Source organism: Durio zibethinus, chromosome 22, assembly GCF_047325235.1.
Source record: "Durio zibethinus cultivar Kanyao isolate XHJ-2024 chromosome 22, ASM4732523v1, whole genome shotgun sequence".
NCBI classification, from domain to species: Eukaryota; Viridiplantae; Streptophyta; class Magnoliopsida; order Malvales; family Malvaceae; genus Durio; species Durio zibethinus.
Window position 1 is genome coordinate 1,478,188 of NC_143183.1, and position 12,603 is coordinate 1,490,790.

A 12,603-nucleotide genomic window follows, 5' to 3' on the forward strand; every position below is an offset into this window, starting at 1 on the left:
GTTTTGCCAAAGACATGGGCATATAGCACACATTCTGGCAGTAAGTGTCGACAATCAACTAATTAGAGCTACAGAGTAATTCTAAGATCTTACATACAAGTGTTTCATCTTTAATGAAGTTGATATGACGCCAACCATTGAAGAATATTTAACTTTGTTGGGCTTGCACCTCAAGGCTCCTGACAAGATATATGTCAAAAAACATAAATCATGATTTCGTAAGGATTTGGCCCATCTCATGGAATAGACAAAGAAATTGTGGATTTATATTCAAAGAAGAAATAAGAACAATTTTGCCTACCTTGAAAGTTCTTTCATGATTTTCTAGTGCAACATATCGACGAAGAACGAGGGTTAGATGTATTTGCCTTAGCTATATATGGAATGGTGATATTTTCAAAGGTTTTAGGTTATATTGAAATAGCAGTGATTGGCTTCTTCAAGAGTGTGATCCATGGCTGTAACCCTTCAACGATAATATTATCAGAGATTGTCAGATCTTTGAGTTACTGTTACCGAAATAAAAGGCATTTTATAGGCTACATACAGTTATTGTATTTATAAATGAAAAGCCATTTCGAGTGGAGAAAATGTGCTTTCTCAAAACTTTATGTCGATAATCAAGCTCTAATTAAAGAATTCTATGAAAATGGGTGGTCAGAACAAAAATCTAAAAAGGAATGGATAGCTTTCCTTACAAAAATTGACAAATGTCAAAATAAGATGGTTGGTCCCGTGGATGAATCGAGAACCTATGCTATATCAATGTAGAGATAACACTATCATCCCATTTTTGGGTTTATAGGGAGCAACAAGTTATGTGCCACTTCTAGTAAGAAGATAGTTTAGGGTAGAACAGTTCATTCCTATGACACATAGGCTTCATCAATCGAATTTTTCTTACAGTGAGCCAAAAGCATTTTAGAGGATGAATAAAATAATTAAAGCATGAAAAAATCCTCGTAGAATGAGTCTTGGACCATTCATTGATAAGGTCACTTAATGGTACTTGGTTTGGAGAGCAAGACGAAGACAGAAAATGGTATTCACTTATGAAAGCTTCTAATCGCCAATAAAAAAAAAGTTTAAAGAGACACCATCAGAATTGAAGCTTGCGACAAAAAAATTTGAGTCTAAAAAAGATAAGTTAAAGCAAAAAATCTAAAAGCTTTGAGAGGAGAAGGATCAATGGAAGGATAAAACTAAAAAGCATGAAGTCAAAGTTTGTAAGATTGCTAGGGAACGTGACATGACTGTCAAAGACTTATCAGAGTTACACCATAAACATAAGAAGTTATGTGTGAGGGTACAAGTCAAAGAGATAACAATTGTTGAGCTGACTAAAGAAAATACACGATTGAAACAAGAATATGCTGAATTGGAAGAAGAAAGTACCCAAGTACAAACAGAGAATAACATGTTGAATAGCTACCTAAGTAGGTTGAGATAGAAGTTGAATGACCAAGAAGACTACATTGCTACATTAGTTAGAGAGCATAGAGAGTTATCATACCAAGTTTAGTGTGATAAAAGAGAAAACTTAAGAAGATAAAAGTACATTGAGCACTTAGTGACCCAAATTTGTAAAATGGTATGTAAGGTAAGAGAGATGATAGAAAAGGCAGAGGCATTGAAGTAAGTGGTAGCCCCAATAGGAGAACATGGGCAACTTTTCCTAAACTTCATCAAGGAAGCCAGAGCCCAGTATGAGTAGATCAAACGATTTTATGGTTATAACTCTAGGATGATAAACTTTATGTAAACAAAAGTTCTTGGAACAAATGAAATCTTTTGGTTGAGCACTGTCTTAAGGCAAATGTTCTTTGCATACATGCATTTTCATTCATTGCATCCTCATTCATTACATTTAATAAAGTAACCATGAGATAGTCATATAAACTTGTTAATTCTAAGATATGATATTCAAGGTTCAAGGATAGCTCCATCTAGCAAGAACCCCACCCACCGATATAACATAAGAGCCAGAGCTAGACAAATGGAACAAGAAAACTCTCATCGATTTGAAAAATTGGAAAAAGCATAAGAAAATATTAAGAATGAGTTGAGCAAGATTCTAGATGCTCTCAACAAGCTAAACAAGGGAAAAAAAATAGAAGAAAATACAAGCCAACAAGGCTCTCCATCACAAGAAGTGGTTGACCCTCTATATCCTCCAGATTTTGATCCACAACAAGCCCAATCCATATAGGATATACCACCACAGTAGTTCACATATCCTGTATATCCTGGAATACTATCAGTTTCAAACCCAGGGCATTACCATAGCTATGTAAATCCTATCTTTACTAAAAAAGGTAATAGAATCGATCCAAGTTCTTGATCTTGATGACTTGAAGGAGAAGGAGAAAGAAAAGGTAAAAGTGGTGGAATCTCATAAATATTTGAAGATTAGTATGCTTGAACAAAGGTTACGAGCTATAGAAGGAATTGGGTTTTACAGTTCTATTGATGCTGCTGGTTGTGTTTAGTCCCATATGTGGTTATTCCACCTAAGTTCAAAGTACCAAAATTTAAAAAATATGATAGTACAAAATATCCGAAGATTCATATTACCATGTACTGTTAGAAAATGACAGCCCATGCTCACAATGAAAAGTTACTAATGCATGTCTTCCAAGACAACCTTACTGGCTCCACTGCTAGATGGTATGTCCAGTTAGATAGAACCCACATCCATTATTGGAGCGATATGGCTCATGATTTCATTAGTCAATATTGGCATATCATGAACTTAGCTCCCGATCGTTTGTCTTTACAAAACATGAAAAAAAAGGCAAATGAGTCTTTTAAGGAATACGCCTAGAGATGGAGAGATGTAGCTTTTCAAGTGTAACCTCCTCTGACTGAAAAAAAGACTACAGTGCTGTTTGTCAACACTTTGAAATCTTTTTATTATGAAAAGATGATAGGGAATGCAACCAAAAATTTCACTAATTTCAGGAGAAATTATTGAGAGTGCCATCAAGAATGGCAAGTTGAAAGGAGGTGAAGTATCCAACAAAAGAGCCCTAAAGAAAAAATAGACTGAAGCTCAAGCTATGAGCTTTGATAGATAACAATTCAGAGGTTATCAACCCTACCCACCAAAAGGATACCATCCATATTACCCTTTTGTGAATAACACTTTCCCTTACCTATACCAACTAATCCCACAATCCTCTTATCCCCAAATATATCAACCCTCTTTTAGGCTTCAAAATACTACATACAGTCTTAACACTCAACCTACCTCAAGACCTCAAGCCCATCCAGCTAGCCCAATTGGTGGTTCACGAGAGCAATGAAATACTCACGAAAAATCTATATTTGACCCAATTCTCATGACTTATATAAAATTATATCGTGAGCTTTACAACAATCATCTAATTGCTCATAGAAAATTAGCTCCACTTAAGCTATCGTACCTTAAGTGGTATGATCCTATAGCCCATTATGACTATCACTATGAGATTGTTGGTCATTCCACTGAAAGTTGCACTGCCTTGAAACATAAAGTGCAATGGCTAATCAAGGATGGAATGATTAGCTTTGATACAATAAGGGAACTACATCAAACATTAGTGGTAATCTTTTACCTAATTATAATGTAAATGCCCTGAATAATGAACATGAGTGTCATGTGAAGAGAAAAATTATAAATATTAAGACTCCTCTCAATCAATTATTTGATATTTTATGAAAAGCTAACATGATACAACCAGTGAGTCCGCACAGCTATCATGAAGCATATGTAGCAAGCACTAGTTGTAAATATCATAATGGGGTAATTGGTCACCCTATCGAAACTTGTGAGCAATTTTACCAAGAAGTATAAAAGCTTTTAGATTCATACCAGCTGAAAGTTTATAAAGAGAGAGAAGTTTTAAAGAGTGTTGAAGTATCCATGATTGACAAGCCTGTAAAATTATTTTCAAAGCCAGTAACAATTCACTATGGGAACAAGCCAAAGTCAATCATAGACAAACTCATTCTGAGGCTGGTAACTTTTAAAGTCTCGGCTTCATTCCCATATAAAGATGATAAAGCTGTACCCTAAAAATATGGCTGTGATACAATAGTTCAGGGGCAAGAGGAGAGTGCCTTTAAGACTGACGCCTCTAACATAATAGGTGTAGGGGGCATCACTCAAAGTGGAAGATGCTACACTCCAGAAATGTTGAAAAAGGCTAAGAAAGAAAACGCTAAGATAGGTGAAGAGCAAAATAATCTCAAAGTGAAACCTGAAGAGGATCGTCCAAAGCAGTGTTAGAAAAATAGGCATGTGAATTTTTAAAGCTAGTAAAACATAATGAATATTCAGATGTTGAATAGTTGAACAAAATGCCAGCAAAAATCTCATTATTATCATTGTTGTTAAAGTCATAACCACATTGAAATGCCTTGCTAAAAGTGTTGAATCAGGCATATGTGGCACATAATGTATCTGTTGAATATGTGAACCACTTAGCTAAAAATCTAGTCATGCCAAATTAAATTTCATTCAGTGATGATGAGATTCCCCAAGAAGAAAGGGGAAGTGCTAAGGTTTTGCATATCACAGTCAAGTACAAGAGCCATATCATGGTTAAAGTCCTTATTGATAATGGCTCCACTATCAACGTCCTACCTATGTCGACTTTGGCAAGGTTACCTATCGATTACTCTTATATGAAGGACAGTCAAATGGTCATGCAGGCTTTTGATGGACCAAAAAAAAGTCCTGAAAGATATCAAAATGCATTTGTAAATTGGGTTATGCACTTTTAATGTGAAGTTTCAAGTGATGGATATCTCTCTATCTTATAGCTATCTGCTAGGAAGGCCATGGATTCACATGGCAGGTGCTGTGCCCTCTACCCTACACCAAAAGATCAAGTTTAATGTAGAAAATCGATTGGTAGTGGTATTTAGAGAGAAAGATATGCCAGTGACTTAGCCATTGAATGCCTCATATGTGAAAGTTGTCGAGAAAACAATTGAATGCTTTTATCGATCTTTTGAGTTAGTCAATTTTATGGGTGAAAGATTTAAAAATCAACCATTTTCAAAGGTAGTAATGAGCCAAGTCATCAATAAAGGTTAATATCTAAGAGTAGGACTAGGCAAGAACTTACAAGGAATAAAAGAGCCCCCAATAGTGGTGGATAATAGTGAAAGGCTCAGCTTAGGCTATAAAACAGCAAAATGAGAAATCAAGAGAAGACCAGTAGGTAAAACAGCAAGATTAATGATCATCCCACACTTATACAAGACTTTCAGGCCTTGAAGATTTATGTACCCAAATAAAGAAGAAGATTGTAAACAAAACATAGAAGAAGCATTCGTCCAGTTGACTATCCATGCTATTGAAGATAAAACGAGGCTTGAACAAGAAGGGTGGGTCTGCCCTTGTCCATCAGATTATGAGCTCAACAATTGGAATACCATTGAAATACCTTTTAATCTTGAGACCAATCCAATGTAATTGTACATCCCAATAACTATTGCCCAAGACATTGGGATGATTTTTCTTGTTTGAGCCATTTATCTTTTGTTATTTTAATAAAAATTAGGAAGGATGCATTTTCATTCATTTCTTCTTGTGCTTTCATTATTGTCATTTTTTCATTTTTCAAACACATTTTGCCAACATATCCCATTTCATTTAATTTCATGTCTTTAAATAAACAAGAGATAATTATGATAATGATCAAGAGGTTAATTTTGAGAATTCAATTAACACTAATGAATTTGACAATTAAGATGATTCTGAAGAGTATGTTATACCTCCAAACCTAATGAGATTGATTGAGTAAGAAAGTAAGCTAATTAAGCCTTATCAAAAGATAACTGATTTAGTGAATTTATGAGATAAAGATAATAAGAAAGAGGTCAAAATCGGTATTTCACTTTTGTCAGAGGATAGGCATTGAAAGATCTACTTTGTGAATTCATAGATGTGTTTGCTTGGTCTTACCAAGATATACCAGAGCTAAGTACGGAGATAGTAGAGCATAGATTGCTTATGAAGCCAGAATGTAAGCTAGTCCAGTAGAAATTGAGGTGAATGAAACTTGAAATGCTACTAAAAATTAAAAAAAAAGTGAAAAAGTAGTTTGATACAGGTTTCTTGTAAGTGGTTAAGTATCCAGAGTGGGTAGTCAATATAGTATCAATTTCTAAAAAAGATGGAAAGGTATGAATGTGTGTAGACTATCATGATTTGAATAGGGCTAGCCCAAAGGATAACTTTTTTTTGCCTCATATCGACATGCTGGTAGATAACACGATAAAGCATTCAATGTTCTCTTTTATGGATGCATTCTCAAGATATAATCAAATAAAAATTGCTGCAGATGATATGAAGAAAACCACTTTTGTGACCATGTGAAAAATTTTTTGCTATAAAGTCATGCCTTTTGGGTTAAAAAATACTGGGACAACGTACCAAAAAGCTATGGTGACACTTTTCCATGACATGATGCACAGAGAGATTGAGGTATATGTGGATGATATGATTACAAAATCTCATGAAAATGAAGATTATGTCATCAACCTTAAAAGTAATTTGAAAGGTTGAAAAAATTTCAACTCAAGTTTAACCCAACCAAGTGCACCTTCAGGGTAAAGTCAAGGAAGTTGCTAGACTTTGTGATCAGTGAAAAATGGATTGAAGTCAATCCAAACAAAATACGAGCCATTCAAAATTTGTCACCTTTGAGTACACCAAAAGAAGTTTGAGGTTTTCTGGAAAGATTAAACTACATCTGACTGTTCATATCTCGACTTACTTATAAATGTGATCTCATTTTTAAGCTTCTTCTTAAGAATAATCTTGGAGAATAAAACAAGGAATGCCAAGTGACTTTTGATAAAATTAAGCAATACTTGCCAAATCCTCCAGTATTGGTGCCACTTTTTTCAGAAAAATCTTTAATTTTGTACCTGATAGTGTGCGAAAATTCAATGGGATATGTACTGAGGCAGCAAGATGAATATGATCGAAAGGAGAAAGCTATTTACTATCTAAGTAAAAAATTCACAGAATATGAATCCAAGTATTCTTCATTGGAGAAAATGTGTTGTGCATTAGCTTGGATTGCCAAAAGACTCAAACAACACATGTTTTATCACACCACTTGGCTTATAGCAAAACTAGATCTAATTAAATACATCTTCAAAAAACTTTCTTTGTCTAGGAGAATTGCTAGGTGGCAAGTAATGCTCACGGAATATGATATCATATATGTAAGCCAAAAGGTAATAAAAAAGAGTGCAATAGTTGAGTTTCTTGCAGATCATGCTACTGAAGAATATGAACCAATGATATTGGAGTTTTTTTATGAAGACTTGACGATTATTTTCCAATTAGAGACGGGGGAGCACGAAGAAAAATGTTGAAAGATGTATTTTGATGGAGCTGCCAATGCCTTAGGATATGAAATTGGGGTAATTCTGATTTCTCCAGAAAAATAATACTATTCTATAACAGTGATGTTAAATTTCAATTGCACAAATAACGTCGTTGAATATGAGACATGTGTTATAGGTTTACAAGCTACTATAGATAGAAAAGTTAAAGCACTAAAAGTGTTTGGAGACTTAGCTCTAGTTATATATCAATTGAAAGAAGAATGAGAGACGAGAGATTCAACACTTGTTCCATATCGTAAGTATATTCTAGAGTTGATAAAATAATTTGAAGATGTCCAGTTTGATCATTTACCTCAAGAAAAGAATCTGATAGCTAATGCCTTGGCTATTCTAGTTGCAATGATCTGAATTAGTAATAATACTAACATTCAGCCTATCAAGTTAGATGTCAAAGATATGTCAGCTCACTGCTCTAATGTAGGAGAGAAAAAAGATGGGAAGCCCTCGTATTATGATATCTTACAGTATATTAAAAACCAGCAATACCTAGTCCAAGCAACGGAAAATGATAAAAAGGTCATCCGAAGATTAGTTATGAGCTTTTTCTTAGATGGGGATGTTCTGTACAAAAGAAGCCATGATTAGGTATTACTGATATGCATAAGTAAAGTTGAGGTAAGAAAAATCATTGAAGAGGTGTATGATGGGATATGTGAGGCACATGTCAATGGACATATGATGGTAAGACAAATCATGAGAGCAGGATACTATTGGTTGATAATAGAAAGTGATTGCATTGACTATGCTCATAAATGTCATAAATGCCAGATCTATGCTGACAAGATCCATGTTTCATCATTTACTCTACATGTTTTGGCACCATCCTGGCCATTCTCGATGTGGGGCATGGATGTCATTGGTCCTATTACCCCAAAGGCTTCTAATAGGCATAGATTTATCTTCATGATAATAAATTAGTTCATGAAATGGGTAGAGGCGGCATCATTTGCAAATGTAACACTATCAGTGGTTTGCAAGTTCATAAAAAGAGAGATCATTTACAGATATGAACTTTATGAGAGAATCATTTCGGATAATGCCAAGAATCTGATAGTAAGATGATGCAAGAAATATGTGCCCAATATAAGATCAAGCATCATAATTTGGTGCCATACAGTCTGAAAATGAATAAGACAATTAAGGCAGTTAACAAGAATATAAAAAAAATTCTTGAAAAGATGATTGAGACCTATAAAGATTGACATAAAAAGTTATCATTTGCTCTACATGCATATCAAACGTCAGTGCGCACCTCTACTAGGGCAACTTCATTTTCTTTGGTTTATGGGATGAAAGTTGTATTACTAGTAGAAGTAGAGATCCTATCCTTGAAAGTTCTAAAAGAAGTTAAACTAGAAGAGGCTGAATGGATTTAAGAGTGCTATGAACAATTAAATTTCGTAGAAGAAAAAAAATTGACTGCATTGTGCCATGGTTAGCTATATTAAAGAATGATGATGACGGCTCATGACAAAAAAGTTTAACCACATTGCTTTCGAGAAGGAGATTTGGTCTTGAAAAGAATTCTTCCAAATTAGCACGATAATAGAGAAAAATAGACTCCGAATTAAAAAAGATCGTATGTGGTGAAACGAGCTTTTTTAGGTGGAACATTGATATTGACTAAGATGGATGGAAATGATTTGTCCTATCTTATAAATTCTGATACTGTGAAGAAGTACTATGCTTGAAAAAAAAAGCAAAAAAAAAATAAAGAAATAAAAGAAATAAAAAGAATAAAAAAAAAGGAATAAAAAAAGAGGACTCAATGTGAAAACCCTAAAAGGGCGTTTGAGTCATAGGGGTTTTATCTAAGTTGAAAACCTGAAAAGGTAGCTTAGATAAAGATAATACAGCATCAAATCTAAAAATTCATTGGCATGAAGGCAAGCAAATTTGGAGGAGCTCTAACTTGTTAAGTGCATTAAATGGTTGGATTTTCAGAAGAACCTTGAGATGTGTTATCATGATTGTCCGACTGTTCATTTTTAGGCATTTTCTCCCCATACCTATCTTTGTAATTCCTTCTTGGCCAAAGTTTGCTAACCCTTGTACTAATAAAAGACATTCTTCTTTATTTTTTGTGTGCCTTTTTTGTTGATTATTTCTTAACCATTCTTACTCTTTTTTTCATTAATACTTTGCAATGGAAGAAATGTGTGAATATATTCTTACTTTTTGATATTGAAATAATGATTGATAAATAAATAATAACATGAAAGATTTTTACTTTACATTTGAAAGGAGCAGGAGTGATAAAGGCAAATTTGAGATGTTCAGTTCTTGATAAGGACATTGAATTTGGAAAAAGATTGCTTGCAGAAAGGATATGAGAATTAAATGAAAGAGATGATTAAGAGTTACACTAACTTGGTCTTTGAAGAACAAAAGGTTCGAGGCCCAAGAAAAGAGCTTGAGAAATTTGAGTACCACAATTAAATAGGAATCAATTAGCCAACATTTGCATAGCATGCATTGAATTTCACATGCATTGCATAACATATACTACATTCAAGAAAGTATAGTGCATAAATTCAAGAAGCAGGGGTATTCCAGGATCCCACATGGAAAAGACAGATATGAAGATTTTTTTTTCAAATTCTCGTTTGAGAAAAAGCTTGTGAGGTAAGTTTTTAATCCTTGGAGAAGGATATCTCTTGGTATCAAGAACGATTTGTAAGACCTTTTGGCATAATCTCCTAAAGTTTCCTCAAACATGATTTTTGATTCCTCTGGACGTAATTGTCGAAAAACCATTTATTTTTCAAAGTTGTGGTGCCTCTATTTAAAGGAGCAATTTATTTCTCAAAGTTCATTGCCTCTGTTTAGAGGAGTTATTTATTTTTTTAAAAAAATTGTTAAGTCTGTATTTAGAGGAGCAATTTATTTTCCAAAGTTGTGGTGCCTCTGTTTAGAGTAGCAATTTACTTTCAAAAGTTATGATGCCTCTGTTTAGAGGAGTTATTTATTTCTTCAAAAGTTGTTAAGCCTCTGCTTAGAAAAGCTTTGTTTATTTTTTAAAAAGTTGTGGAGCCTCTGTTTAGAGGAGCAATTTACTTTCCAAAAGTTTTTGAGCCTCTGTTTAGAGGAGCTTTGTTTATTTTTTAAAAGTCGTTGAGCCTCTACTTAAAAAAGCTTTGTTTATTTTATTCAAAGTTGTTGAGCATCTACTTAGAGGAGCTTTGATTAAAATTTTAACCAAAAAAAAACAAAAAAAAAGAAAAAAAGCAAAAAATGTGTCGAGTTGAGTCTTGAATTGGTGTCTACATCTTTGCACAATTCCTGTTTCATAGAAAATGTAAAAAGATGGGCAGTTATAGACACCTAATTTGGTTCAGGCCCAAATCAATTGGGCTTGGTCCAAATGGGTAATATGGGCTCATTTTTCTTTTTAATTTTAATTTAATTTAATTTTTAATATTATTATTTTTCATTATTATTATGATTATTATTATTATTTATCTATTAATTTTTTTAGTTATCTATTAATATATTTTATTATTTATCTATTATTTTTTATTTTTATCTTTTTTTCTTGATCAATTTTCAGCTGAGATTAGGATTAGGATCAGAAAAAATTAGAATGAATTTGGCCGTGAATTTGGGGACTGACAGAGTTGGAATTGGATTCAAAGTTTGAATCCCAATCTTAGATGAAATTGGGATTGATAAAAAACTCTTCTGATCAATCCTTATAAATAAATATTGAAACAGAACCCAAGGATACGGAAAGAACACACAAGAAGAAAAGAAAAGCATAAAGGTGTTTAGAAAAGTTAAAAGCAATCTTAAGGATTTTAGGAATTTTTTTGGGGAATTTTTGGTGATTTTTTTCTGGGAATTTTTGGAAATTCTAGATTTCGGTTGATTTTTTTGGTTATATTTGATTTTTTCGATGACCTTTTCCGACGCCGATTGAATTTTTCGACCAGTTACCCAGTTTTCGACATAGCATTTCTAGAAATCGATCAACTTTCTGGCGAACAACCCATATTCCAACTAAATTTTTAGAATTCGATTAAATTTCAATCAGTGTTCTTGAGAGAGATAGAGAGAGAGAAAAAAAAAGAGCAAAGAGAGAAGGAGGAAGAGAATTCTGCTGAAAAAAGGCTAAAATTTACCTTTTATAGTACTAAAAAATGATGCAGTTTTGAGTTTAAAGAAAACCCAAGATCCGCATGTTTTCCATTCAGACGACCCGACCCGCAGCGTAACCTGCTTTCGTCTCGTGCCTCAGCCATCAAATCGAACAGAGCCGATTCTACTGGAGCCGCGTTCTTGAGCCGTTTTTTTCCCTCTAGCCGAGCTGATTCCAACTCCTAGTCAAGCCGATTCAAGGTTTATTTTATTTATTTATTTATTATTTTTTTAATTTAGAATTATTTGATATTCCTTAATTTTAATTTTAATTATTTTTTCTTTTCAATAATTTTTTTTTCTAAAAAAATAAAAATTTCCAAAAAAAAATATTTTGAGGAAAAATTGAAAGTTTCAATTTTCCTTAAAGATAAATTTTTAAAAATATATATTTTTGAAGGAAAGTTAATTGTATCAATTTCCTTTGAACACAAAATATTTTTTTAAGGGAAAGTTGAAAGTATCAATTTCTTTGAAAAGTAAAAGGTTTTAAAAAATATATATTTTTAGGAAAAAGTTGAAAGTATCATTTTTTCTTAAAAATAAAATTTCTAAGATAAAATTTTCAAAAAGTATTTTGAGGAAAAGTTAAAAGTATCAATTTTCCTCAAAATTAGAATTTCAAAATAAAAAAAAAATATTTTTGGGAAAAAGTTGGAAGTACCAATTTTCCTTAAAAATAAAAATTATCAAGAAAAACATTTTAAGGAAAAGTTAAAAGTATCAGTTTTCCTTATACAAAAGCAATGAGTTCTTTTTTATATAAAAAAAACAAATAAAAAGAAAAGGATTTGTATCAAAAAGTGAATCATTATTCCTTTTTGTTTTGTTTTATTTTATTTCTTTTTCTTCTTTTCTTTCTTGAATTTTTTTTAATATTAAATAATCCGACGATGGAATCTTTGCAAGCGAAACAGTAGTTTTCTTGCATACTCTTGAGGTGAGGGGATTTTCTTAATTTTCTGCCAAAAGTATTGGAGTTAATCAAGAATAATTTTTAATAATTAATTACTTGGTAAAATTTTTAAGGCTTATTGGATAACATGAATTTGA